Genomic DNA, 27,501 nt, shown 5'->3' with positions numbered 1-27,501 from the left:
ATGCCCTAGATGCTTTTTTCTGTCAGTTTCTCTGTCCCTTCATTTTGACTCATCGAATAATTCATTAGTGCCCAAGCTTTTGTCTTGATTTCTTTCTTTAAAAGATTATCTTTATTCAAGTTTTTTTTTACAAAAGTTTTCTGTTCTACTTGTATTTAATTTCTTACCGGATTAACACACTGAAAGATTTGACAGAATGTGGAAATAGGTATAGGAATGTCCCACGTTCTTAGAAAAGCTGGGCAGTTTTTCTGGCTCTTATAGCATTTTTCAGTTCCTACTATATATGACAATAAATGATGTGATCACCCTGTGAGGGAAAACATAACCGTAAAAGTATTTTCCCCTGGACAACCACATATCATGGGTTAAATCAACTACTAAAGTGTTAACATGATTTTCCAGAAGAGTCTCTTATGTCTGCATCTCCTCAATTCCTGTTTAGTTGCAAGAGACAAGGAAAACTAGCTAGAACTAGGTCATCTCACAAAGGACATTGAGAGTGATAATAGTGACATTTTGTGAAAATCAGTCTCAACGACAAAAGCAAAAACCTCCTTAGGCAAAACCTGCTTGCTTAGAATACCATATAACCATAGGAATTGGACACCAACTTCATCCCTGACTCTGATCTCAATGCCACACTCAGCACTACCTGTTTACAAAAATGACAGATTTTTAATGACAGATTCTTGGATTCTATTTGCCCATATTCCAAAGGGTGAATTTGATCCCATTTGGGTTACAGTGGAGCCCTTTAAAATAAGCGTGACAGAAAAAAAATAAAAGAAACAAAATCACCTCTGATCAAGATTTGTTTAATTCACTTCCACTACGTGCAAGGTATTATGCTACATACTTGAATGTTCTTTATAACCACTAAATAATAAAATTATTTTATTACAATTATATAAGCTGCTGCAATAGATTCAGGATACTAAAAATTAGCTGCTGGGTATTAGTCTGGGGATTCAGTGAATCCCTTAGATTCCTTCCCTTAGAAGGTATTGATTTGAAAGCTGAAGAATAATTAAGGCATTGTTAGCAAAGGGTATGGGGGTGGTGAAGGCATGTGTAGAGGAAAAAACTTATACACAGGGCCCAAGTCACAAATAACTGTAGCCCTCTCAAATACTTGATTGTCCAAGCCAATTTGACTAGGTAACAGTGAAAAAAAATTAAAAAGTGACGTAGAATATTGCTAGTAAGGTATATAAATCAGATACTCCGGGCTTGGTAACTTGTGTTGCTAATCTTGCTTTGTAACCTGAGAGTATCAGGAAGACACTGAAAGGCCACAAGCAGGGGACTGACCTGTTGACCAGTAACCCTGTACCACACCGGCTGGGACTGAGAGCCTGGAGTGGAAGGGGCAAGAGCAGACACAAAACCGTGGTAAGGACACTCATGCAGGTTGAGAGATAATGGTAGCTGGGAGGTTGTAGATGAAGAGCAGCAGAGTGATCTGAAAACTATTTGAGGTATGGAATCAAAAAGATTGGGGACTGATATCCATGAGGATTGAGATTTTAAGACTGATGAGTTTACTGTTTGAATAACCAGATAAACTAGATGAACAATTCAGTAAATAATTCATTGAGAAGCAGGAAATTCAGCACCAGAAAGAAAATCATCTGTTTCATGCTGGTTAACCACAGATTAATGTTGATCTCATTATCTAAACATCCCACTCATTTCATCTGGTAGACCCTTGGGACTGTTCACCACCAACTGAATCTTCTCAGTTGACAGCTCTTTAATTGAGTTCTTCTCAAATTCCAGGTTGTTTCCTGGATATAATTAAAACTAAAAATGTGGATTTAGAGATCATTAGTACAGCTTAAGTTAAAGATTCTTAGTAGTACTAGAGAGGCATATTTATCTCAGAGTTGTATGAGTCCCAGGAAAATAGACTCCACTTATAAATTAGTTACCTCTTCAACCATAAATCTTCAGATCAAATATTTTAAATTAAATAAACCTTTTGGAACATACTCTTCTTCTACTGTCATTTTAAAAATGTATTTATTTATTTGTTTGTTTTTTTATTATTTATATTTCAGCTTGAGGTATAATTAACAAGTAAGATTGTAAGATAAAGTGTACACTGTGGCGATTTGATATATTATGGAAAGATCCTCCATATCAAGTTCATTTACCCATCTATCACCTTACATATTTATCTTTGGTTTTTGTTGAGAATGTTTAAGTTCTACTATCTTAGCAAATTTCAATTAGGCAATACAGTGATATCAACCAGTGTTACCATGTTTTACATTAGAACCTTAGACTTGATTCATCTTATAGCTGAAAGTTTGTACCCTCTTACCAGACTGTCCCTATTACCCCCACCCCCAGTCCCTGGCAACCATTTTTCTAGACTGTTTCTAAGAGCTCTTGTCCTATCTTATCTTATCTTATCTTATCTTATCTTATCAAAGTTCACCTATAAGTGATAAACCAGGTACTATTTGTCTTTCTCTGTATTTCACTTAGCAAAATGTCCTCAAGTTCTATCCATGTTGTCACAAATGGCAGTACATTTTTCATTCTTTCTCATGACTGAATAATATTCATGTATATATTAATTCATACAAGCACTTAAGTTGCTTCCATAGCTTGGTTGTTGTGAATAATGCTGCAATGATCACAGGAATGCAGATATCTCTTTGATATCCTGTTTTTATTTTCTTTGGATATATCTCCAGAAGTTGATCGTGTATCATATGGTAGTTCTATTTTTCATTTTTTGAGGAACTTCCATACTGGTTTCCACAGAGGCTAAACCAATTTACAATCCCACCAGCATTACACAAAGGTTCCCTTTTCTCCACATCCACACCAGCACTTGTTGTCTTTTGTTTTGTTTGGGTTTGGGTTTTGGTTTATTTTGTTTATGTCAGCCATTCTGTTATAAGGTGATATCTCATTGTGGCTTTCATTTGCACTCCCTGATGATTAGTGATGTTGAGCACCTTTTCATGTACCTGCTGGCATTTGTATGTCTTCTTTGGAAAAATGTCCATTCAGTTTCCCTCCCCATTTTTTAACCAGACTGAGTGGTTTTGGGTTTTTTTGTTTTGTTTTGTTTTGTTTGTTTTTTGGGTTTTTTTTAGGGGGGGGTTGCTATTGAGTTACACAAGTCCTTGATATAATTGGATATTAACTCCTTAACATACATATAAAAACTATATGGTATCATATTGAAAACAGACATATAGACCAATAGAACAGAATAAAGAGCCCAGAAATAAGTTCATGCATATATGGTCAATTAATTTACAACAAAAGAGCCAAGAATATACACTGGGGAAAGGATAGTCTTTTCAATAAATGGTGCTGGGAAAATTGGACATTCAGATGCAAAAGAATGAAACTGGATCACTATCTTACACTATACACAAAAAATCAACTCAAAATGGATTAAGCACTTGAATGTAAGACCTGAAACAGGAAAACTCCTAGAAGAAAAGTAAGCTCCTTAACATTGGTCTCCCTAACATTGATTTTCTGGATTTGACACCAAAAGCAAAGGCAACAAAAAGCAAAAATAAACAAGTGAGACTATATCAAACTAAAAAGTTTCTGTGTAACAAAGGAAGCCATCAACAAAATGAAAAGTCAGACTATAGAATGGGAGAAAATATTTGCAAATCATATATTTGAAACAGAGTTAACTTCGTTGCCATTTTAAAGCCTTTCATGATTTAAATTGCTCTAATCCTTGCAAAATTATTTACATTTACTTACATATATATAGTAAAAAGATTCAGAAGGATATATTTTTCCAAAGGGAGCCTTCTCCTCTCTCAAACCACATATCTGTCAAGTTGTGTCTACTTTTTTAGAAAGTGACATTTCTCCATACAATATTGCACATAGGAAACCGCCAAGTATCAAAGATATTTTGCTACAACTCACTTTTATACAATTTATCAATTACCTAGCATTTGTAAAGAGTTTGTAAAACTCTCTGAAGTTTTTGTTGACCTCTCAATGGTTATTCATGAACAGGGAGTGGTCAGGGACAAAAAGTCATAAGTTCAAGACATTTGAGCTGTTGTCAGGTCAATGAAGGATGAGTAAAATTTTTCCAGGGCTACTGTAGGATTACAGGGGTGCATTGCCTTATGAAGACTAATTTACACCATAAATTGTATTAGCAGTTGCTCAAATAATCAAAATCCAGGTATGAGTGTGTTTCTTTGGAAGGGATTTGTGTTTCCTAAGATAAAGTGTATTGGTCAGCTCAGGCTGAATAACAAAATACTATAGATTAAGTAGCTAAAACAATAGAAATTATTTTTCCAACAATTCTGGAGAATGGAAGCCCAAGATCATGGTGCCAGCATGGTCAGGTTCTGGTGAGGGTTCTCCTCTTGGCTTATAGTTAGTTACCTTCTTGCTGTGGGCTCACATGGCCTTTTCTTGGTATGTGCAGAGAGAGAGACAGAGAGAGAGAGAGATATTTCTCTCTTGCTCTTCTTATAAGTCTGCCAATGCTATTGGATTAGAATCCTACACTATGACCTCATTTAACTGTAATTATGTCCTAAATCCCTATCTCCAAATACAGTCACTGTGTGGGGGTTAACTCTTCAACATACGAATTTTGGGGACACACACACACACAGTTAAATTCACAGAACAAGATAATATAATGAAAGGATTTCCAACGATGGTTTGAACATCTATAATTATTCAGAATTTCCACTTCCCTTGATGACAACAACAGATATGGATACTATCTAGTAAGAGGTGCTTAATTTGACTACTGACCACTAACTGTTGTTTCTCATGATCATTCCTTAGCACAAGTAAATGCATTTCTCTAGATTCTTACTAAATCTGGAATTGTTTCTTATTGGCAGTAATGACAATACAAATGAGGTATTCAAATATTCAGAAAATCATCAATTTTTTGGCTCTCTTATGTTTTTCTACCTGTAATGTGTTTAGTATTAAGGGTGACATAAGAATGTAGTTAGTTTCTATCAGCATTTTAAAGCTGCTTTCCTGGATTATCTTTAAAAAGGGGAGAGAGAGGGTTTAAATTTGGGGTGAAAAATCCCACATAATTTTATCATTGTGGTTCACTTATCTGTCCTGAAGCAAAACTTCTATGCAACTATACTACCTTCAAAACCAGTATTATAGGTGTACATGCATATACTAGAAATTATCATGTTCCCTTATCACTTACATTGTATTCAGTAAAATTTGTAAATGTTAGGCCCACATAATGAAGTAACCAATTCCAGTATGGACGGTTGTGACCCTCCAAAATAGGCAACTATCTTTGATTACTAAAGTGGGTTATTTAAAGTAGAAAGAAGAGAAAATTACTACTAAAATTGAATTTATTAATTAGAATATAAAGAATTTAAAATATGTGCTAGAAACTCTGCATAGGGTAAGGATGGGGTGGTAATGGTATAAAGGTACAGACTTGGGTCTTTCTCAGAGAAATGTACCATTTCTTTTGTTCCTAAACAATCTACTCTGAGGAAGTCATAGGTAGAGTCTATGTACCAAGCTGATAGTCCTATAGAAACACTTTTTTAGGTGGGGAAACTAACGCTTTGACAGAGACAACTTTATTCCTGTCCTCATTCAATTCCAAGTCTAACTCAGAAGCAACTTAAACTCTGCATGTGTAAGGAATGTTTGCTTGTGTTTTTTCCTTTCCACACCAGAAAAATCTTACCTCTGAGGTCACAAAATATTCTATGCATGCCCCCACCAAATTGCTTCCATTTATTTAACTGCCTGACACTTCCTGCCAGATAATGTCTTTGACAAGGATTGTATCTTATCATTCTTTGCTATGGTGATAGGAGTCAGGATGTTAAGATACCTACTGTATTAGTCTAAGCATGTCTAATTTTCTGAAGTTACATAATGGAGTTCAAAATTAGCATGCATTTGATGCCATGAGCACAAGGTCAAAGGAGATAGAGATGTAAGGGGCTGACTTCTCAATTGAGACAAAAGTTTGACACTAGCTAATTCAGCACCCTGGATAGTACCACGGGGGTGGTTCTAACACCATCTGAGATAAGCTTTTATCTGTAAAGAGACCAGAATGATCTTCTGAAGTTCTGTGGTTGGTAAACATATGTTTATAATGAACTTTGTTCGTATGGCTCTTTGGATTTGTCCTCACCACTCCCCCCTCCCCTGCCTCCACCCTACATTACCAGCTTTTAGTAACATCTTTATCAGAAATTAAAGTTCAGATCTTAGTGACCATTAAGATAGCCACACCCTTGAAAGGATACAACTAGTTGACAGAATGGTCTTTTACCTTTCACAGAAACATTTTTTCTCCTTTATGAGCTTTTATGTTGCTAATTTAGGTGTAGGGACCTCAGTCCTTACAGATATGAAATGGATAAACAAAGACTATTTGAATTTCCATCATGCAGTCAGCCCATGAATGATCCTTCTATATGTTTCACAGGAAAGATAGTACTTGTTATTTCAATCCTATGTGCTGTCACAACCTTTGGGATTTCTAAATTGATTAAAGGAAATAACTCCAATTTTTTTCTCCCTTCAAAACTTCTACTGTCTTTATAGATACTCCTCTTAGTTCCTTTCTGCTTCATAATACAGCTTTATTTCTGGTAAATCATAAGTGAGACATAGTAAATACATCATTAGGTAAGCAACTTGAGCTGAAAATTGGCTATATTTAAAAAATGCTGATGTATGGGATTTGGAGGTCTTACCTTACCTGACAGATGGCAAGGGAAAATTAAAGAAAATAGTCACAGCAGATCCCTTCCTCCACACTTCAGTGCTTTGTTAAATAAGAATAAGCTTATTTAATTAATATTGATTTAACACTGACTGTCCTTGAGATATATTACCCTTTGACACATTTTTACCTTCAAAACTGCCAAAATTGCAAAATGTATAATAACTAAATTCAAATCCATTTTTAAGCTCAGAGTTATTGTGGTTTGTTATCACCAATTTCCAGCTACTCCAGGAAGGAGCTACGTGTCTTAGCAAGTGGCAATGTCTTTATTTATGACCTCCAGTGATTAGTTAAGTTTGCCAGACATTTCTCAGAACATGGTCCAGGTCACCCAGGAGTAGGACTCTAGAGCAGGATAAAAGGTTCTGCTATACTTGGCTTATGATCCTGGCATTTGTTAGAACATGACAACTTCACTTTTATAGAAATACTAGGTAGTTATTTCTAAGTAAATAAAACAAAGGAAGCGTTTGTTTATCAATGGAAAGAAGAGGGAACGTTTATTATTCTTGACACCTTCTATCTGGTCATTTGAACAATTGGTAAATAAACAGAAACTCTTGTCCACCTAACGTAAGACCTTTTTATTTGGAAAATTTGCTTATTCAGCTCTCACTCTTTTATTTCATCCAAATTTCAGAGAAAGCCTTGGGCAACAGTCTCTTCTAGTAAAACCCCACCCCTCTGTGAGGGTAGATGCATCATTAGATCCAGGAAGCTCCACTGAGATCCCCTCCCCATTTTCAGTCTCAAGATAGTAGGCCAATCATTCTACACATAAGTTATATTCAAATATCTTAAGTAACCAGCACCTTCCTTTGTGTCATGGTGCAGATCACAACATTTTTCCTAACTTGGACCCACCCCACCCCCCCACAATGAGTGAATGACAAGCAAGGAGGCCAAATATCCATTGAACATTTCAAGTAGACACTGATTGGAGAAGGAGACAGGAAACCACTAATTTTAGCCCTCACCACTCTGGAAGTCATTTTCCCTTGGAAGTCCTCTGCCCAGGTCTGAGTAAAAGCCTTTGCAGCATGTTTTCAGAATAGCATGATTAGAGGCTCTCTTCCTGGAAAAATGTGCAACCAAAAGTTAGAGCCCAAAAGTGAAAATCTCAGCTACATTCTCTTTGAATTTTCTTCTACTTTTATCTCTGGTAATAACAGGGTGCATTTGTAAATAATGACAGAAAACAGAGAAAAGTTTGGGACTATAGGAAGCCATTGCTTTATCTAGCTTAAAGGAAAATGCATGGTCACTCAGACTGCTAGGGTATTCCTGGTAGAATTTAGGCTAAGTGATTGGGCATGAAAAGAGGTCAAGACAAAATCAGTTGACAGAAAAGAATGATTCTGAGTTGAAGTACAGAAGTCAGGGCTGGCAAAAATGAAAAGGCCATATCTGGAGCAAGTATCACTAGAAACAGCAGGGACAGTCCCCCTAATTAGTATTGCTGGGAGAGTGGGATTTTGTAGAAACTGCTGCCTTATTTTCCTTTCTGATAGTTTTGCTCTTTTTCTCTGCTTTAGTTTCTAGGGTAAGCCATGGCCCTTTTCTCTTGGTCACAACCCTGTTCTCTTTCTAGGCTTAACATCCATGGCCACAACTTATTTCCACACTCCCATGAAGTAAATTATCACAGAGACCCGGTGTTTTTGGTGTGTTGAGGACAGAGAAATCATGTTAAATACGCCTCTTCCTAAAAACCAATAAATTGCTCTAGCACATGGGATATTCATGTAATTATCCTAGGAAGTTACCATTTCCCATTCCAGTCTCTGTCTTTGGCACTTTCCTCTAGGAACACAGAAAGCCACACCTCAGAAAAGTCTTCTTCACTGCAGCGATCACAAGGAAGGCTTTAGTGGAGTCTCTCACATGTGCATTGCCATCACCTTCTATCATAAAAAGGTAATTGTTATAATTCCATATGTGGGTATCTTCTAGAGATCCCTTGGGCAAATGTCCGTCAGTTCTAAAACCTCTGACTCTCATCATATCTTTCCAATAAAAAAGGGCAAAATTTGGCTTTGGAAAAAATAGAAATCATGTTATGTCTGTTAACTATCTTCTCAAGTAAATCACATCAAGATATGTGTGTTTCTTTTTTTTCCAGAAGATGTTTGATATTATTTCTACAAACATAACATGTCATGCTTGCAAAATTCACATTATAAATGTCTGCTTAAAGGTGTGCCAACATCTTGTTTAATATTTCTATGAAAGAACAGAAAGAAGGAGATGCACCTTGAATCTGCCTCAAGTGAATCTTGGAGTTTTGATTTCACATCATTGCTGCCAATCATTTCTGCTCCAGAGAAAATTATTAAAGGAGTTGGAAAAATCCCACTGTTGAAGCTTTCTATGCTTATAGCCAAACTTTCTATTTTGACTCTTCCTAAAAGACAAATATTTGAAACAGAGGAACCTTGCAAGTATTGGGAAACTGAACCTGATGTTGGGTTATCAGAAATGGTAGTAATACTGATTGGATTGAAGAATGTAAAAGCAATCGTATAAGCTCTGAACTAAACTCTAATCGCTTTCTCTCATAAGGCCATCTCACTGTTTATTGCACATAAAGGAAAATTAGACCAAGGCTAAGAACTGGAGCCTTCCCTGATTTGAGCAAATATCTAAAAGAAGGAATAAATTCTAGGTCCTAAAAGAATCATGGGGCTTGGCACTCTGGAACCTGAGGACAAGCCTCATATTTCCCCACCTATTTGACAACCTGCAAATATCTTAGCTTTCTGAGACTTTCTACATATAAATTTTCATACTGGCCCCTTACACAACAAAAAAAATGGTAAAATAAGAAACAAATACATGTGAACAATGCTCAGATGAGCTCAAGCATCTTCTGAGAGTTTCATTAGCCATCCCTGTGTTCAGATTGATTTATGGGCCTCAGGTCCATCATTTCCTCACCATTAACCATCATTAGACCATTATGACTCCCCACAGTCCCTCAGCTTTCTGCTTCCAGGGAGGAGGTGTAATCTTACCCAGCTGTGTTGAGCTAGTTTTCACTACCACTAATTTTCTGACAGAATCTATGAGTAATGTCACATTTCATGCTGTTCCAATAAAAACATTTGCTTCTTGGCAGGGCTAGTAAAGAGCTTGATGGAGAAACTATAGAAAGTCCCCAAGGGGGTAAAAGGTGACTGAGAGACTTTGTCATGAGAAAAACTGAGCAGCTGTCTAGGCTGACACAGCAGATCAAAACAAAGAAAAAAGGAATGAGGTAATCAGGTCATGACCCAAAGACTTCTAGACATTTATTCATTTCCGCAACGATATATTGTGAACACCTACAATGTGCCAGACACTGTGCAAATAGAATTGTCATGTCTCTTGGACACAATCCCTTGGAGCCAGAAGGTCTGGGATCTGCTCCATGTTTCCACTTGAAAGCAATTGAGCCATGAAACCTAATAAAAATTGCTTAACTTTGTGAAGTCCCTGGTTTCTAATCTTCTAATCTACACAATAGTCATTTATTTCATAATATATCTATGTAACCATTATAAAGTATAGTCTACATAATAAAAAGTCTTAACTTATTGATAGAAATTCATGGAGAATGGCATTATAATTGGAGACATTTAGAGAAACATATATATGGTGGGGGGGATGGAGAGGGAGAGGGAGAGAGGGAGAGAGACAGACAGAGAGAGAGAGAGAGAGAGAGAGAGAGAGAGGATGGACTCTTAAGAGGAGAACATTTTCCTAAGTACACACACATCTATCCTCTCTAGGAGAAAGGCAGGTCCTCACAGCATTCAGCTAACAAACCAGTGTCATCTCCACACTTCCATACTCATGAAGAACCAAAAACGAAAAGTCAACTGGACACTAGTCAGAGTAATGAGATTACCCAGTTCTCTAGGGAGTAATTTTAAGTGTTATACTCAGTTGATATTGAGACATCAGGAAATGTGCCTGAAGAATAGCCTCCAGAAGAAGGCACTATCAACAATAGAAGTCTCTTTGACCATCCCGTCAGTTTTTCTCTATTTACAGTCTCTGAGAATATTTGAATATGTTGACGCTTCACTGAAGTAACATTCCCCCTCTCTGCATTAGCCTCCATATGTTAATACTGCTGCTTTGAGACCTCAGACTCCATTTATATGAAAGTTGAAGGAACATCAGATAAAATCACCACAGTGCTTACCTAGTATACTTCATACAGGTAGCCCCACATTCCTTCCTAGACCCCATTAGTAGAGACTCAAGGTAGAAATGGGATGCCTAGAACTCTAATTCCTCAATCCTCAAATGGCTACATGAGGTGATCTACCTTTGGTAAATACCAAGAATACATACCACCGTGCAATGCCCCCTGTAGCCATTGACTAGAGCTCTGTTCCCAAGTCTCCAGTTTGCTCTCCCATCATGCTTCTAGATCTATATGACCTTCATTGTCCCTCTAATTCATGGCCTGGCCAAAAACTGTCCAAGGAGCTTGCTTAATGTTCCCTTTTCCCTGAGCCCCGTTCTGGTCATTTCTCAATGTTGGTTGTGGGTTCCTTTTGAGAGGGAGGCATCCCCAGACCCGTTTCTTAGGGATAGAAAAATATCTTTGATAAAGAGTAAATAGAAAAATATTTTCAGAATGAGTAGCTCTAAAAATTAAGAGAGGAATAGTGGAGTCTCTCCAGCCCAGTTCCCCCAGCCATCTTCCACCAAAGCCCCTCTGTGAGCTCAAGAACTTCATCCTGTTCCTGAGATCATGTTATAACTCTCTTAGGAATGAAGGATAAATGAAGGGTGAAATAAATGAAGAATGAAGGGCAAAATGCGGCGAAGGTGGTCAAATGTACGAACTTGTCGTTATAAGATAAATAATTCCTAGTGATGTAATGTCCAAGGTGGTGACTATAGTTAACAACACTTTATTGTGTATTGGAAAGTTGCTAAGAGAGTAGATCATTAAAGTTCTCACCATAAGAAAAAAATGTTTGTAACTATGGGTGGTGATGGATGCAAACTAAACTTACTGAAGTAATCATTTTGCAATATATACATAGACCAAATTACTGTTTCACACTTAAAATTATTACAATGTTATATGTCAGCTATAACTCAGTTTAAAAAAAAAAAGAATGAGAGTCGGAAGTGATGGTATTTTAACTTTCCCCTTAAAATTTTCTACTGGGGCACCTGGTTGGTTAAGCATCTAACCTTTGATTTCAGCTCAGGTCATGATCTCATGGTCTGTGAGTTCGAGCTGAACTCGAGCAGCAGCACATAGCCTGCTTGGGATCCTCTCTCTCCCTCTTTCTCTGTCCCTCTCCTGCACTCTCTCTCTCTCCCTTTCTCTCTCAGTAAATAAATAAACTTTAAAAAATTCTACTAATATTATCTACCTATGTCTCACCTCAGCATCCCACTTTTGCAAAGGGGAGGACTGATCATCATTTCTCCCCAGGGGATAATTAGAATTTAAAATGGAGAGAATTCAGATTGCTTTGGAACACTCCATGTAGGGCAGGATATGTGAGCAGTGTTTTTGGTAACAGGCACTCACTGAGCCATCACAGCTGTTTTGGCTAGCTGGGTCCATTTTGATTTGTGAGGGCGAGTGAAGCCAAGGTAGAATTACTTACATATTATCTTGTTCTGTCCAATATTCCTGACACCCTGCTCTGTACTTCCAATATGCACACACTTGTTTTCCTGACAAGATTGCACTTGTTTTTCAAAAAATCTACTGAGAAATGGCCTGAATTTGCAGAGCTCCTGCTTGCTCATGGTTTGCAATCATTAACTTCTTCCCATGGTTCAGCACTGCACACTCAACCTTCACCCCTCCAAACCTCCCACTAACTACCCCCCTCCCAGATCTGTCAGCTTCCTTCCACTTCTCCAGGCCTACAGTGACCTAAACAACATATTACCAGTGTGCCAGTCTTTCCTGAGACCCAGTAATGACATGGGTTCTCAGCCTCCTTGATTCCATGACCTTATCATGGCAGTATGATGTTCTTCGTGGCCATGATATTGACAAGGAAACAGTATTTATGAAAGAAATTATCATTTTTAACCTCCATTTTATGTTCATCTCCAAAGGACCAAAGAACCATCTCCAAAGGACCATGTACTCTTTGGTACATGAGGACCAAAGAATAAGCTAATTATTATCTAGTCAGGAATGAAACCCCACAAAGGACAAAGCCTTACTTAGCCAAAAGACTGCCACTGGCAACACTGATTTGTTGTCATCCACATTAACTGTAGATTTTTGAGAGTGGTGACAGGTACACAGGTAACTAATGTATAGAGCTTGTTTGATGAATCTTCATACTTGCTACATTTTCTGGACAACTGCACACTGATATGGTATGGAATATTCTTTATTTCTTTGGCTCAGATAGTTTTGTTGAGCCTGGTGTGAATGCACACATCTGGAGTTCCCATCTGCTTCATGGCAAATTTCCAGATCTCTTTGTGCCTAAGGGGCACACTTCTTGAAACTCACTTCATGGATGTGCTTGGGAATATTGATGGTGGATTCTCTGGTCACTACTTCATTGATGGCAGAAGGGCCCTTCTTCTTACCACACTTCTTTGTGGGAACCACTCTGCTGGGCCCTGGTTAGAAAGGAAGAGGGTACATCATTTTATAATGCCTTTCACTGTCTCTAGTGATTTTCTTTGCTTTGAACTCTGCTTTATCTGATACAGTATAGCCGCTCCTGCTTTATTTTGATTTATGTTTGTATGATATATCGTTTTCTATCCTCCAATTTTCAACCTGCCTATATCGCTGTATTTGAAGTGAGTTTCTTTGTAGATAGCATATAGTTGATTCATGTTCTTAATCCACTGTGCAAAATTATGTTTTAATTGGGTATTCACATAATTTGCAGTTAATGTAATTATGATTTCTTAGGACTTAAGTCTACCCTTTTATTTTATTTTAATTTTTTGTTTGTTTTATTTGTTATCTCTCTGCTTTTCATTTCTGTTTTCTTCTGTGATCACTTGAACATTTTTAGAATTCTATTTTGATTGGTCTTTAGTGTGTTTGAGTATATATTTTGTTCAATTCCTTTTAGTGATATTCTAGATAATTCTAGTATTACTAATATTACTCTATTGTGTGTGTGTGTGTGTGTGTGTGTGTATGTGTAGACATATATGTGTGTGGGTTTATACACTTATATTTGGATCAATGATTATTGACCCCAAGTTCTAACTGTTCAGTCTCCTTCCTGGGTTGCCTTCTGATGTGTTGGCTAAGTGTATCTTGTCATTGGAATTTATACCTAGGCTGTGACAGTCTTCCCACCTGCTCCCTCACACACACCTTTGAACAACCCCTCTTCATGAGTAATGCACACATCTCTCCTCTTGATGTTTCACTTCTTTAAAAGTACAATTTGAGGCATTTTAATCTTAGTTCCTTCATGAATCTGATTCCAGCAAACTTGATATTTTCATAGGAACTGGTTCCATTCCCCAGTGAAATGAAAGTCTCCTTACTTTGAAGTTGCAGTAAACTTTTTGTCTCCTTAGAAGTCCCCTCACCTCTTTGCTTCTGCATTTGCCTCTGACTTATCAAACTCCAAAGAACTACAAGTAAGTCACAATTGCATACATATTAACTTGGGTAACCCTGAAGCAAAAATAGCACCAAATGCATGAATAATTCTGGTTAGTCAATAAATGGAAAGCCAGGTAGGAAGTAGAGTGGGAGAACTCTAGGTGGTTTAGAGGGAAAAGAGGTTTCAGGTGACATAAGGAGAATTCTAGAAAAGTGATTCAGTGAACAGAGGGATTGTATGAATTCATGTTAGAGGTCATTTCATTTCTAAACCAATACATTTTCACAATTTGACTGTTGATTTTGACTTGAACATAGACAATATTTGGAAAGGCAAATATCAGAGGAATGTGATTTAACTGTTCGTCAGATTAGGCCAGTCTCCAAAATGTCATTTGCTGCTCTATCCTGCCAACTAGATCTAGTTTCACACTCAGAGGACTTTAATGTCAAGGCCTAGGAAGATGGGCATCTCCCAAGATCTGAAGTGGCTCAAAGGGGATTTTCTCCTGGACATATGAACTTCATTAGGTTGCCTGGTTCTCTGTAGTTCTCGAATACAGATACCATGTGGGCTATTTGTCTTTTTGCTTCTTCTAGCCTCAGCCTCAGTGAAAAATCAAACAGATAAATAAATAAAGGTTTGAGTTGAATTTCAGCAGCATTTCCGGAGAAATCTTTCAGAATTTATTTGATACTGGCTGTGTTTATAATGTAACCTGTCATTTTTTTTTTCCTTCTCCTGTTTAGTTTCCAGGTAATCTTAGAGTTAAGTGTCGTCCTAGGGACTTAAAACCACCCCTACTCTTCATGTATAAATCACAGCCACAAGATCCCTCACTCTTCTGTTCCTCCTGCCCTGTAACAAGCTAAGAATGGGAAGAGATGCAATTTTCAGACTCTTTCATGCTGTGACACATCAGCTGAAAATGACATCCAGAGAAAGGTTGTGTTCTGATCATAATAAATGTGTTAGAAAAGGAAGATGAAGCTGCAGTCTCATGTATTGTTTGTGAAGTGTACTGAATAACTTTTCTCTACAATTTTTTAGCTTTCATTTGAATGTTTCTCTTTGATTAGCTCTACTGAGCAAAGAAAGCTGGAACACTTAAAGCCAAGTTAATGCAAAATGTTTAAGCAATGTTGCTAGGGGCCAGTGTCCTGAAGATATTGATCAAGTCATCACCACCAAGTATTCTTCCAGCACTGAGGCAGCAGCTTTGACTTTGGGCATTTACAAGAAGCATTTATGATGTGGCCCCTTCCACCTGATAGGTTAAAGTCCAAGAGCTACAGTACTGGCATTATAACAATAAAATAGAGGAAATGTTAACTTGTTACATATGAATACAAGAGGAATATAGATGATAGATAGATAGATAGATAGATAGATAGATAGATAGATAATAGATAGATGATAGATAGGTATGTAGATAGATGATAGATGATAGATAGATAGATAGATAGATAGATAGATGATAGATAAATAGGCTGAACTTAGGTAGAATATATTCAAGTAACAAATATATTGTCAGTACACTCAATAAAATCTTGCAGAGTATGCAAAATGCAGGCCCATACTGATAAATAAGTAAAGAAGCCTTGAGCTGAATTTGCAGACCTAAAAACAGGTAGTTTTCATGCTTATCTTGACCAGTTCAGCAAGAATCCATGGAAGAACTATTTCAGGATTTTGTTTCAAGCATTGTAATACCATGGAAGACATGTTTGGGATAAGTTGCCAAGTCAGAAGAGCATTACATGAATTCATTTATGAGATGTCAAAGGGTTGAGCTGAATTGTGGTTTAAGAGACATGCAGGATTAGGTGAAGATCTAACTCTGGGTCATAAAGGTACAGGACTCAATGGATTTCCAGACAATATGGTTAAAAATTTTGGAAAGCAACCTCAAAACAGGCTATTTTATGTCAGAAGAAGTTTTGAGACATAGCTCATCTAGCTCATGCCATTTAGAATGTCTAATTCTGGCTACTTCCAGAGCCCATCCTTCACAGAATGAAGGCACAGGAAGCTGAGTCTCTGGTTTACTGAGTTATTCATGATCTGACAAGCCTAGACGGACTTGCTTAGAAGACCAGAATCAGGGTCTAGGACTCTCCAAATCCAGGGATTAAGCATTGGAGTATCATTCAAGTCATCCATGGTCAGTTCAGAATCTTTAGAAGCACCATGGTGAAGACAAAGGACTTGACGTCTGAAGTCTAAATTCTAATCTCATTTCTGTGATTATCAGATGCGCGCCCTGGGAGAACTCATTCCACATATATGCCTTGGTGTCTTAATCTAGGTAATGTGGAGTTTGTTCTACATTATTAGCATTTCATACACAGTCTTCCAAAAACTGTTCAGTGGCTTGTGGTAGATTACACTCAAAGATGGCCACAACAATTGCTCCTCCCATTCCATGTGCCCTTTTGCAATGCAAGTGTCTGTACTCCCATCAAGAGTGGACATTAATTTATATGGCCCTTGAATATTGCCCAGCCTTGTGACTTGCTTTGTTTAATATTCTACAACAGATGTGATATTGTTTGTCTTTCAAGTCTAGGCCTTTAGAAGACTTAGCTCTAGTGAAACATTGCCTGAGCCCACCTTGTAAGAAAGGCTTTAGGGTGACAAAAAACACTGAAGAGAGTGAGGGACCCCAGCACCAACTGCCGGGCCACCCTGTGCCTGCCAATATGGAAATCCACAGAATTGTAAAAAATAACTCATAATTGTTTTAAGCCACTAAATTTTGGAGGGACTCATCATGCAGCAATAGATAACTGAAATGGTATTCAATAGAAATGTGATTTTTACTATCAAATAAGTTTAGGTGAAGATCAACTGAACAATGTAAATAGGTTTCTCAGGCTGGGATGTCAGAGCTTTTAATATGCTAACATTGATTTAAAATGCCAAATTGTGAGAGAGATTTGTATGCCGTGTCTGCCAGACTTATTTAATCACAGAATATTGTTTTTTCCTAGAAAACTGTTTAATCACTTGTGAATCAGTTTGAGAAACGCTGATGTAGTTGAATTCCAAAGGCCCTGCCAGCTCTAACATTCTAAAAAATCTGCAAATGAAGCAAGGAGTGTTTGGATCACTATTTCTTCTTGATTATCTTGATGACAAGAAAACTCATTGTATAGTTGGTTGCTACCAAATTTCATTATTCACTTCTACTGAAACCATTTTTTAATCAATTAACAGAAGAAAGCAGTATCGGAATTATTAATGAGCAATTAAATAGAGATTAAAGAGCTATTAACCTGCAGCTTGGTGGTGGAGACTTGGCTGTCAGGTGGTGTGGGAGCCTGATGGATGTAGACCCATGAGAGACTGTCACAATGATGAAACAAGCAAAGAGCAGGCTAATAGATTTATCTATTTCTTCTTGGCAGATTGTAATAGGATATGAAATTGTCCTGCTGATCTAGGGATCTATAGAAAGCTCTTCATAAAAAGAATGTGATTAGAACAAGAAGAACTGTACTCTGTAAACTCCATATGCTCACAGACCAGTCACTTGATTAAAGTATGTGGATCTGATGCTTGTGTGCACATATGTGTGACAGCAGGTATATGGGTGAGTGTGTTTGTAAGGAATGTCTTTCATATTGATTAAATGTGGCCTCTCTGTATATAGTTATGTTTATCAGGGTGTTTCTGACTTGGTCTATGTATGTTTGTGTGGATGTCTGTCTACGCATTTTCTTGTGTATTCATGTGGTTTTGTCTGTGGAGACAAACATGCATGCACACACATATGCCTGGGCAGGATGTAACTGACAATGACCAATGGTTTTCCGCACCTAGAGGACATAATGCAAGGTGGCAGAAATATTCCATGGCCAGAGGGAAGGGAAAGGGGCCATCATGGTACATAGATTTGTTGAGGCCAGTGTACTGCTTAAGTGGCTCCACTGAGGGGAAGCATTGCCTTTGTCTGGGGGCAAGTGAACTGGTCTCCTGTTTTGGCCAGTTTATCCTCCATCGTGGTGAGGAAGATCATAGCGACAGCAAATACAAATGGACCAATAAGGAAATGCAGGCCTGGGAATCAGATCAGCAAATTCAATCAACTCCTGGCTCTGACTGGTCCAATATCTCCTTTGAGATAGAAAATTGAGAACTATACATAAAGCGTTTTTATAGCTTAAATAGAAAGAGAAAATTCATCCATTTTCTCCCTGCTTAATATTTGCCCCAGGAAAACTATTACTCATTTGGTTTCTTGTTGTTGTTGTTGTTGTTGTTGTTGTTGTTGTTTGATAAGTCAACCCAGTCCAAACTCATTTGGGTTGCTTTCATTCAGTAATTTCTAAACTCTGGAATTTACAATGTGGCATGGATGTTCTCACTCCGAAGTAGTTTGCGGAATTTATTGAGTAGTGTTAAACCCTCCATTTGCATTTTACATGCACTGTCTTACTTAATTTTTATAACTGAATTAGTTATAAATTTTTATAATTGAATTAGTAGTATTTTTAAGCCCATTACATAGGAGGCAAGTAGAATATGGAATAGTTTGGAAGCTTAGCCATGGCCACACATCTGTGCAAACTTCAACTCATAGCTATGATGGCTTGACCCCAAAACTCTGCTTGTGATAATTGTATGACACTGGTTCTTTTAAAAGGAAAAGGGTCCAAGTGTTTTACCCATCATGTCCAACCCGTTAGGTCATGGGAAAGGAAGAACTTTAGTTTTGTTCCCTGGGGCTGGTGAAAAATCTTCTTGCTTCATTCCATCATTCCTGTTTCCCAAGAGCATTTTGAGAAAAACTGTGGGTACCTAATATGCACTCCTGGAAGTAAGGAGAGGTGGTCTCCCTGGCCTGAGTGGTTCCCTGAACCCTGCTTCAAGCCCATCTACCAGGGAAAGAGAACACGCCTTGCTCCACGAGCAATGACTAGGATGAGTCTGGAAAAGAGCAACAGGGAGCAGGTCATTATCATTTTTCCATGACCCCAAGCAACAGTGTGTTGAGTCCTCTGGTAGCAAGGACAGGAGGTCATGACAATGACAATGACTCCATTTTAACCAAAAAAAATCACAGAAACATTCCTGCTAAGTAAACAATGTCCATGACTTTCCATGGGGCAAAGATCAGCCTCTATGATCTGAGGAACATGGAACAGGTACTACTACATTTATCTGAGAGCCTTGACCTTGTCAAATAGACAGGTAAGTAGGCTAGAAAGGCTCCATGAGCAATGTGGGATTATCAAAAATTCACTTCTGCAGAAAGTTTGGAATTAGCCTTTAATTGTCCTTTCCCTTTTGGTTACAGAAAGTGATGAGGGGCACCTGGCTGGCTCAGTCAGTAGAGCATGCAACTCCTGATCTCAGGGTCATGAGTTCAAGCCCCACATGTGGCATAGAGTTTATTTAAAATAAAATTGAAAAAAATTGAAAACAAAAGTGATGAGATAATAAAATTTGCCTAAGCCTGTGGTTTTGAGTTCCTAGGATTCCTTCACATGAAACTGAACTCATAGCCAAATGGGGAAGTGCATTATTGGGTTAACTTTCAAGGGAGAAAAGAAAGGTGCCAGTGTGTATCAAACACCTATTTCATGCTAATTACTATGATTTGGTCTCCATACATGTTACCTTACTTAATGCTCATAACAGACCTAGGTGGTAGATATGATCACCTCTAATGTACAATTGAAGCTCCAAGGCATTAAGAAAACTTCCCAGTGCATTACAGCTGGTCTGAGGCAAAACCTGACACCAACATCAGATTATACTTTTTTTCCCATTCTACATCTACCTAATCTAAGTTATTGTTCAAATAAATGCTTTGTAAAGAGGAGATTTCCCCCAAACACATACATGCCCACTACCTCACTACCAATTTGAAATTGGTAGAAGGCATGCTCAGGAGTAAGAGTTAGTCAAACAGGCTGGTCCAGTTTTCCTACCTTTGTGGGAAAAGTGAAATGATCCAAACCAGAACCAGGCTGCAGAAAATCCTCCTGTTTTTGTAAGGGGAAGGTCTTATCTTCTGCATCTGGTGAGTAAGATAAGATTCATGACTACTTTCAGCCAATGCTTTGGTATAGCCAAGGAGGAGCCAGGAAGGATCTTCAGAGAAAGCGTGTTTATGCAGCAAGCCTCTGAAGTATGCCTTCAAATGTCGATTCTTGGACTGAGACAACAGCTACTCTGGTTTATCCACATAAGGGACAATCAGGTCATGAAAGTAGGAGCCATGGGGCATTGGGAATTAGAGCTTCAGCTGGACATCAAGACTGTTGTCTCTGGCATTTCCCTATACATACATTCTGCCCCCATGATGGGGGCAGCGTCAGGACAGTGATCAAGTATTCAGACATCTAGATTCTAGCATCTCTCTCACCACAGATCTATAATCCTGCTTTACACAGGAAGAAATTGAGGGTTCTGAGAGTAAGTAAAACATGAAGCCATTAAGTGATTGCACCAGCATTTTGCCCAGTCCGAATCCAAAGTCCATCATCTTTCTCACCACCCCCTCCACTTCAGTACAGGAAGCTGTTTGAGAAGGGCCTGTCAACAGGTTACCATTACTACTCTAAGACATGAACTGAACCATTATGTTCAGGGCTGACCCTGTGTTTGCACAGGGCAGGATACAAAATTAAGTATTGTCTCTGCCCTCCAGCAGCTCCCTATCTATTCCTACCACTAGAGTAAAAAGCAAACCATGAGAAGGGGTATAATAGAGACTACTGCAGAGATTTATGAGCATGAAATGTATATTCTCCTGGGAAGCATAAAAGAACATTTTACTGTTAAAGCTGGTCTCTGAAGGCAGGGAAACTTCAGGAAATGGCAACATGTGGGACCTTTCAAGCAGGGAGAACAATATGAACCATGAAAGGGCTGGAAACCTGAAGGACACATTCAAGGATGAACAAGTTATGGGGGGCCACAGCAGCAGAGGAAAAATAATGAGAATGGAGAGGAGTCGAGACAAGAAAAATAGCTTTGAATTTGAAATCACCATTAGCTGACTGTAGAGAGGCTTACATTCCAAGTAGTCTTAGTGTGTATTCTTTGCTTCGGACTATGATATTTGCATAAAAGGGAGTCTCAAAAGTTCCTCAGGGAGGTTTGGAAATCTTCTCTGGTGTCCACATACAGGATGGAGGACCAGAGCCTGGGAGTTCAGGCAGAAGTGCTCACTTGCTTGAGGGTGAGAATAATGGGTCTGCTTCTAATTATCTTGCTCTGATCTTTATGTTTTTCTGACACCTTGTGAGATAGAAGCCCAAAGCCCCAGTGTGTGTCTTTTACAGGCAATGGTCCACAGCTGGGAGGTAGTGAATTTGCTAACCATCCCAATTAAATATTTAGGACAGGATTATTGGGAAATGTGTCAGAATTTAAAATATACAGTTGCACAAAGATATCTCTATGCATTCCAAGCGACAGTGAGGAATCAACAGAGGGCTCCTAAGGTAATGACTCTAGCAAAGCAAAAGGGACTGATTCTCTCCTCTCTCAGAATCCTAGAGAGAGAATCTTGATCATGGAATTCATTTTGAAGAAAGGAACACAACCATCAGGGCAGTGCCCAACTGGGGAAAAGCTCTGAAAAGAAAAGAAGCTCTGGGATCTATCTCACGGAGGTTCATGTACTGGCACTCATGGTCTACACAACCCGTTCCAATGCCAGGAGAACAGTTTTGAGTTTCAGATCTAACTGGTTCTAGTTAATTCCTAGGCAGGGCTGGTTGTCTGTTCAGAGACTCCTTCCCACTAGGAGGTAGACCAGGAATGGGTTGACTGTGGACCCAGAAGACAGGCAGTCTTCAAACCAGACACTCCTAGTGTGCCCAAGCCTGATTTGTGCCTAGTATTGGCTGAGCCTGGACACCTGCCATGCACATTTGTACAAGTCTCCTGGTCCTGGCGTCTACTGTTCTCCCCATCCCTCCAACCTACATGGAAGACATTCTGGGTCCATTTGCCCCCGACAGAAGCAGATTTAGTGGAGCCATGTTTTATACCTTTTTACCTATTACCCTCATACTCTTAGGATCCTGATATTTTGCCATAAGTGCCAGGTTAGACCCCTTGCTCACCACCATCAACCCATGCTAGCCCAATGGATCATAAGCTTTTAAAAATAATGTATGTTAGGCTACAGTCTTTCCCAGTGGGTCTTGTTCTACCTTAGGATTTCATCCTACTCCTAACCCATTAGACCATTCATCATGCCACACCACCCCCAAACTTAAAGTCATTTGGAGGCAGTGTGATCTTGGGTAAGTTAATAAACTGCTCCCTGTCCTAGTTTATGGATAAGTATGGATAAATTATAACTCCTTCAGAGAACTGTCAGGATAATAGTATCAAGTCTATGAAACTGTTGAACACAATGCTGACCTACCACCAGCCATCCTCAGATAATGAAGGATAGCATGGAGAATGGCACTTCTAGGGGAGACGATCAGAATGTGTGGAAGAGAGTGGAAAATATGAGGGCTATTTTTTTTTCTTTTCAATATCTACCTCCTTACAAAATACTGAGCTTCAAGACTTCAGAGTGTAACCCACTATAGAGACTGTGTAGCCCAAGGTGGCCCACACCAGCTCAGCAGCTCACCTAACTCTGGATGGAGGGTGATAGTCTCTTTCACAGCTGCTTTTCATCCTTCCTGACACTACCTATCTCTGGAGAAAACCTGCTAAAAGTTAGGGTAGGAACTGTGCTCATAAACCCAGGTGTCTTAATAATTTAGGCTGTGTCAGGTGTCCCTTCTATCCACTCCCATAATGCCCTACACTTGCTTCATCATAGGATTTGCACTGCTGCACGAGATTCTTATGGTCTGTATCCCTGCAAGACTGGGATCTCCACGAGGGCAGAGAACATGTTGTCTGCCCTGCTGCACTATGTGGGAGAGAGCCTGGCACACAGTGGGGCTCACTGATCCCTTGTAGAAATGAATGCATGACTGAATTAAAGCAAAGGGCCCAAGGGATTCCACAGGCAGGAGAATCAAAAACAGATGGAGGACAGAGTAACTACAAAGGCAATAATACAGCATCTAATGTCTTACCTCCAAGTTCGCAGAGAGCTGGTTAGGGTTTAGAGTAGACATGTTTTCTCAGTGTTTTCCACCAGGAAACTCTGAAGCCTTATTTTTACCCTCCCACAGTACCTGGGGAGCTACACGGGTCTTGCCCAAATAACCTCAGGTCTGCCTCTGCTCAATTTCTTTGCTCTGGATGAGCATTAGCAAGATATTTTAACCTCAGCCTCATTCCTGTGAAATGAAGCTAAGGGCACTCCTGTGTGCAGCCCCATGACCCTTGGGGGTAAAATTATGTAAGGCCTGGTGTGCAGATGAAGATAGAGACAGATAACAAGTAGTACTAAGAAGAGAGCACACATTGTATTCTTCTCCATCTGCCTGAATTCATTTTTAATAAAGCAAACAATGAATGTTTGAGTTTCCTCCTAAAATATTTTGACTAGCAATTGCATGAGTGGGAAGGTTTTAACCAGGCTGTCTCCCAAAGAGTAAGTAAAGAAAACGAAGTGAAACATGCTAATTTTGGAGAAAATTAAATTACAACATGGCTGACATCAAGCAATCGGGTAACATGTTATCGTGTAAGAGAGGGGAAATAGTTTCCCAAACTTGTACTATAAGGAGCCTACTCTACTATCCTAGGATTTGGCCCTATGTGATAGTCTGGGGTGCTAGATTGTACCCTGTAGAATAAGAGGTGTTTCGTTGACATCTTCACATAGCAAGACCAAGGGACTCCAAACCCAGAAAGCTCTGAACACACTGGACCTCAGCCTCACTTTCTCCCTCACTCAGCTGATCTGCACTGAACTTCTTCATTCCAAAAAGTCCTCAAATTCATTAGCAGTCCTCTGTGTCTGCTTCTATGCTCATTCCAGTCCTTTCCTTGTGCCTCATTGTATAAGGTACAAGATAGAGCTTTTTCTTTACCCCAAGCCTGGAGCTTAAAGAATCTGAGGACCCCTGTGGGTTCTGACTGCTGGAGGGAACACACTGCTTTTGATGTTCACGTTTCCTCTCTTCAAGCTTGAAGGGCCATGCTTATGCCGCATGTGGTTCAATGCATTCCATGCTCTTCCTGAGCAAAGCAGGATATTGTCCTTTAAAGTTCTTTTGTTCTGTGTGAAGGTTTCAGTTAATATATGTATATAGAGGCAAGGATGCTGATCTTACAATTAATTTTTCCTCAGCTTCTCTCTGAGAATTAAAATATTAAAATGTAAACGTTTACAACAGTGTGTATAACACTGCACAACTGTAAGCTTCCTCTCCCTCCAGTAAGCCTGTGTTTCCATGCACTTTCCAGAAACCCTAGCACTGCTGAGTGGACAATCCCAGACCAGCATTCTGGAAAACAGATAGGTGACCCAATTGTCCCCACACTTCACCCAACAGACAGCTAACCATCAGAAATGAGCATGAGGTGGGGCATCTGGGTGGCTCAGTCGGTTAAAAGTCTGACTCTTCATCTTGACTCAGGTCATGATCTCATGGTTCGTGAGACCAAGCCTGGTGTCAGGCTCTGCATTGGCAGCATGGAGCCTGCTTGGGATTCTCTCTCCCTTTCCTTCTGCCCTTCTTTCTTTCTCTCTCTCTCTCTCAATAAATAAACACTAAAAAAAATGAAATGAGCGTGAAGGCATCCTAGACCAGCCAATCTTTTGCCAGTCCACCCTGATGAAGGCACCTAAGGAAGATCAACAAGCATCGGGGGAGCCCAGTCCAGATCAAAAGAGGTGCTCATGCATAGGTCTGTGCTCAATACTAAACACATTGTTTTAAGCCACTAAATGCCATGGTGGCTTGTTATGCAGCAACAGATAAACAATACACTAAAATTTATGACCATCTCATCTCTTGTCCTGCATCTGTGTCTGCCTCAGTTGTTCAGAGAATTCATGAGTGTGTTAACTCCAGCATGGAAGAGCCTGGGTGAACAGCTCTGCAAGTTCAAAGAGACCACTTCGGAACACAAATGGTACTATAACACAGATTTGTTTGTTTTTTGGTCACTCTCTGTGCCCCCAAATACTTGTTGAGGTTGTCATGAATACCACGTACAACCCCCTTCTCCATTTTCTTAATAAATGTGATCATTTATAATGTGTTTTTTTTTTCCATCTATAATGTTTAGTTTCAGGAAATGTAATAGCCAGGCTGGACAAGAATCATCAGAAAGGCATCTTGGAGGATGTGGAAAAGTACCTAAGTTCTGAAAATGGGTTAGACTTAGTTAGATATTGAAAGGAAATTTCCTGTCCAGGGAAGGGAGAATCGTGCAAAGAAAGGCATTGATTGATTCACCCAACATGATTGAGCAGCTACTCAGGGTCAAGTCCTATTCTAAGGAATATAGATAAATCAGTGAACAAAACAGACAAAAGTCCTTTAGGGGGACAGGTAGTGAGTAAATAAGTAAAATATTGTCAGATGGTGATAAGAGCTGGAGAAAAATAAAAATAGGGATTTCTAGGGGTTGGAGAGTGGGTTGCAATTTTAAATAGGGTGGTTAGAGAAGGGCTCACTCAGATGACATTTGATTTATGTCCTAAAGGAGATGAGATTGTAAGTTTTGCAGATATACAAGGAAATAGCATTCCAGGCAGAGAAAAGAGCATATGCACAGGCCCCAGTAGATGAGCACATCTGGGGTTTTCAGGGAAAAGCAAGGAAGTGAGTATAGCTGAAAAAGTTTGGTTTGGGGGTGAGGGGGTGGAAGGCAGTAGAAGATGAGGTCAGAGAGGAAATGGGAGGAGGGCTTTGAGCAAAGGATGGTATACTATAAGCTTGGTTTCAGAATAATAACACTGGCTGCTGTGTTGAGCATAGACCTTTGGGGCGCAAGGGTGGAAAATGAGAACCCCATCAGGAGATCATTAGCATAATCTAAAAGAGAAGTGACGGTGGCCTGTGCTACAATGCTAGCTGTAAAAGTGATACAGAATACAGCACTGGGAACTAAGGTAAATTTTGAAGGTAATGCTGAAAGAATCTGCTTATGTATCGGATGTACTCTGTGACATCAATAGAGGAATGAGAACAGGTCTATTGTTTCTTAATTTGCTATTTAGTAGGAGGCACAATCAGATTTAGATGAAAAGATGAGTTTGGATCAGGACAGGAAAACATGGCTTGTGATGCAGTCTGGGCACCACAATTTGGTCAGTGTGCCTGGGCAATGTGTCATAGGCATGAAAGCAGGGGGATGCGAGTCTAGGGAGTTTGGGTCAAGGTAATGGAAGGCTCCTGAAGGTCTGAAATAATAGAGTCAAGAATTTGAACACTTTCCTGACTCTGGGAATGGGGTCATAGAGAGCCAGGAAAATTCTTGGAAACCAGTTGTCTACTAGTGCCATTGAGACGATGGTTGTGGAGGGAGCAGATGATAAAAATCAGGGGCTACCCACTCCAATACTCACGGCAGCTGGGAAGGAAATAAATGAGGGAAGCAGGATATCAGAAAAACAAAAGCAAAAGGTCTCTGGTAAATGCAGACTCTCAAACTCCATGGCCAGGGAACAACAGCTCAGGTGGTGACTGAGATTGCCAGCAAAGGAAGTCCGGGCCCTCTCCGTGGAGGGGAGTCACTATGTACCTCCTAGGTATTGTGGCCACATATGAAAGCCGCCCCCGCATCGCCAGATCTTCCAGTAATTTTTTTTTTCATGGAAGCTAGAACTCTGGATTTTTATGTGAACTCTCTATAAATTTGGAAACCAATTTATGTAAACACAAGTACAGATGCTGTGGGCAAGCAAAATGCATCTCGAGGAAGAAGCAGCCCATGGGCCGCTTGGTTGCAGCCTCTGACACGGACGGACATTGTAGCATCCCTGCTTTCCGGGAAATCTGATTCGGACTTCGAGTCCTGTAGCCAGGCCCCTTGGGGCATCGTGCTCCTCCTTACCTTTCCTTTTCCATTAATCACCCTCAGATGATAAACAGTTGGCCCATTCCTGGGCCAAGGTCCTTGTAACTCTGATGAGATGATATGGCCCCGAGGTCCAATGACATCACCAGATCTTTCTCTTCTCCTCTCATTAGAATTAGAGCTCCTGGCAATAAGGTTGGTAGCCTTTCCACTGACCCTCTTCACACACTATTTCCTACTGCAAGCACTGTACTT

At 39.4% G+C, this 27,501-nt stretch overlaps 1 pseudogene; it reads right to left on the bottom strand.

Moving 5' to 3' along the window:
* Positions 1-10,396: 10,396 nt before the first annotated feature.
* Positions 10,397-27,501, bottom strand: part of LOC113600205 (60S ribosomal protein L31-like) — a 254,519-nt pseudogene continuing 237,414 nt past the window's right edge.

The sequence above is a fragment of the Acinonyx jubatus genome, chromosome D2 (genome assembly GCF_027475565.1).
Source record: "Acinonyx jubatus isolate Ajub_Pintada_27869175 chromosome D2, VMU_Ajub_asm_v1.0, whole genome shotgun sequence".
Lineage (NCBI taxonomy): Eukaryota > Metazoa > Chordata > Mammalia > Carnivora > Felidae > Acinonyx > Acinonyx jubatus.
The sequence above is the reverse complement of the archived record's forward strand: the minus strand, read 5'-3'. Positions and strand labels throughout refer to the sequence as shown.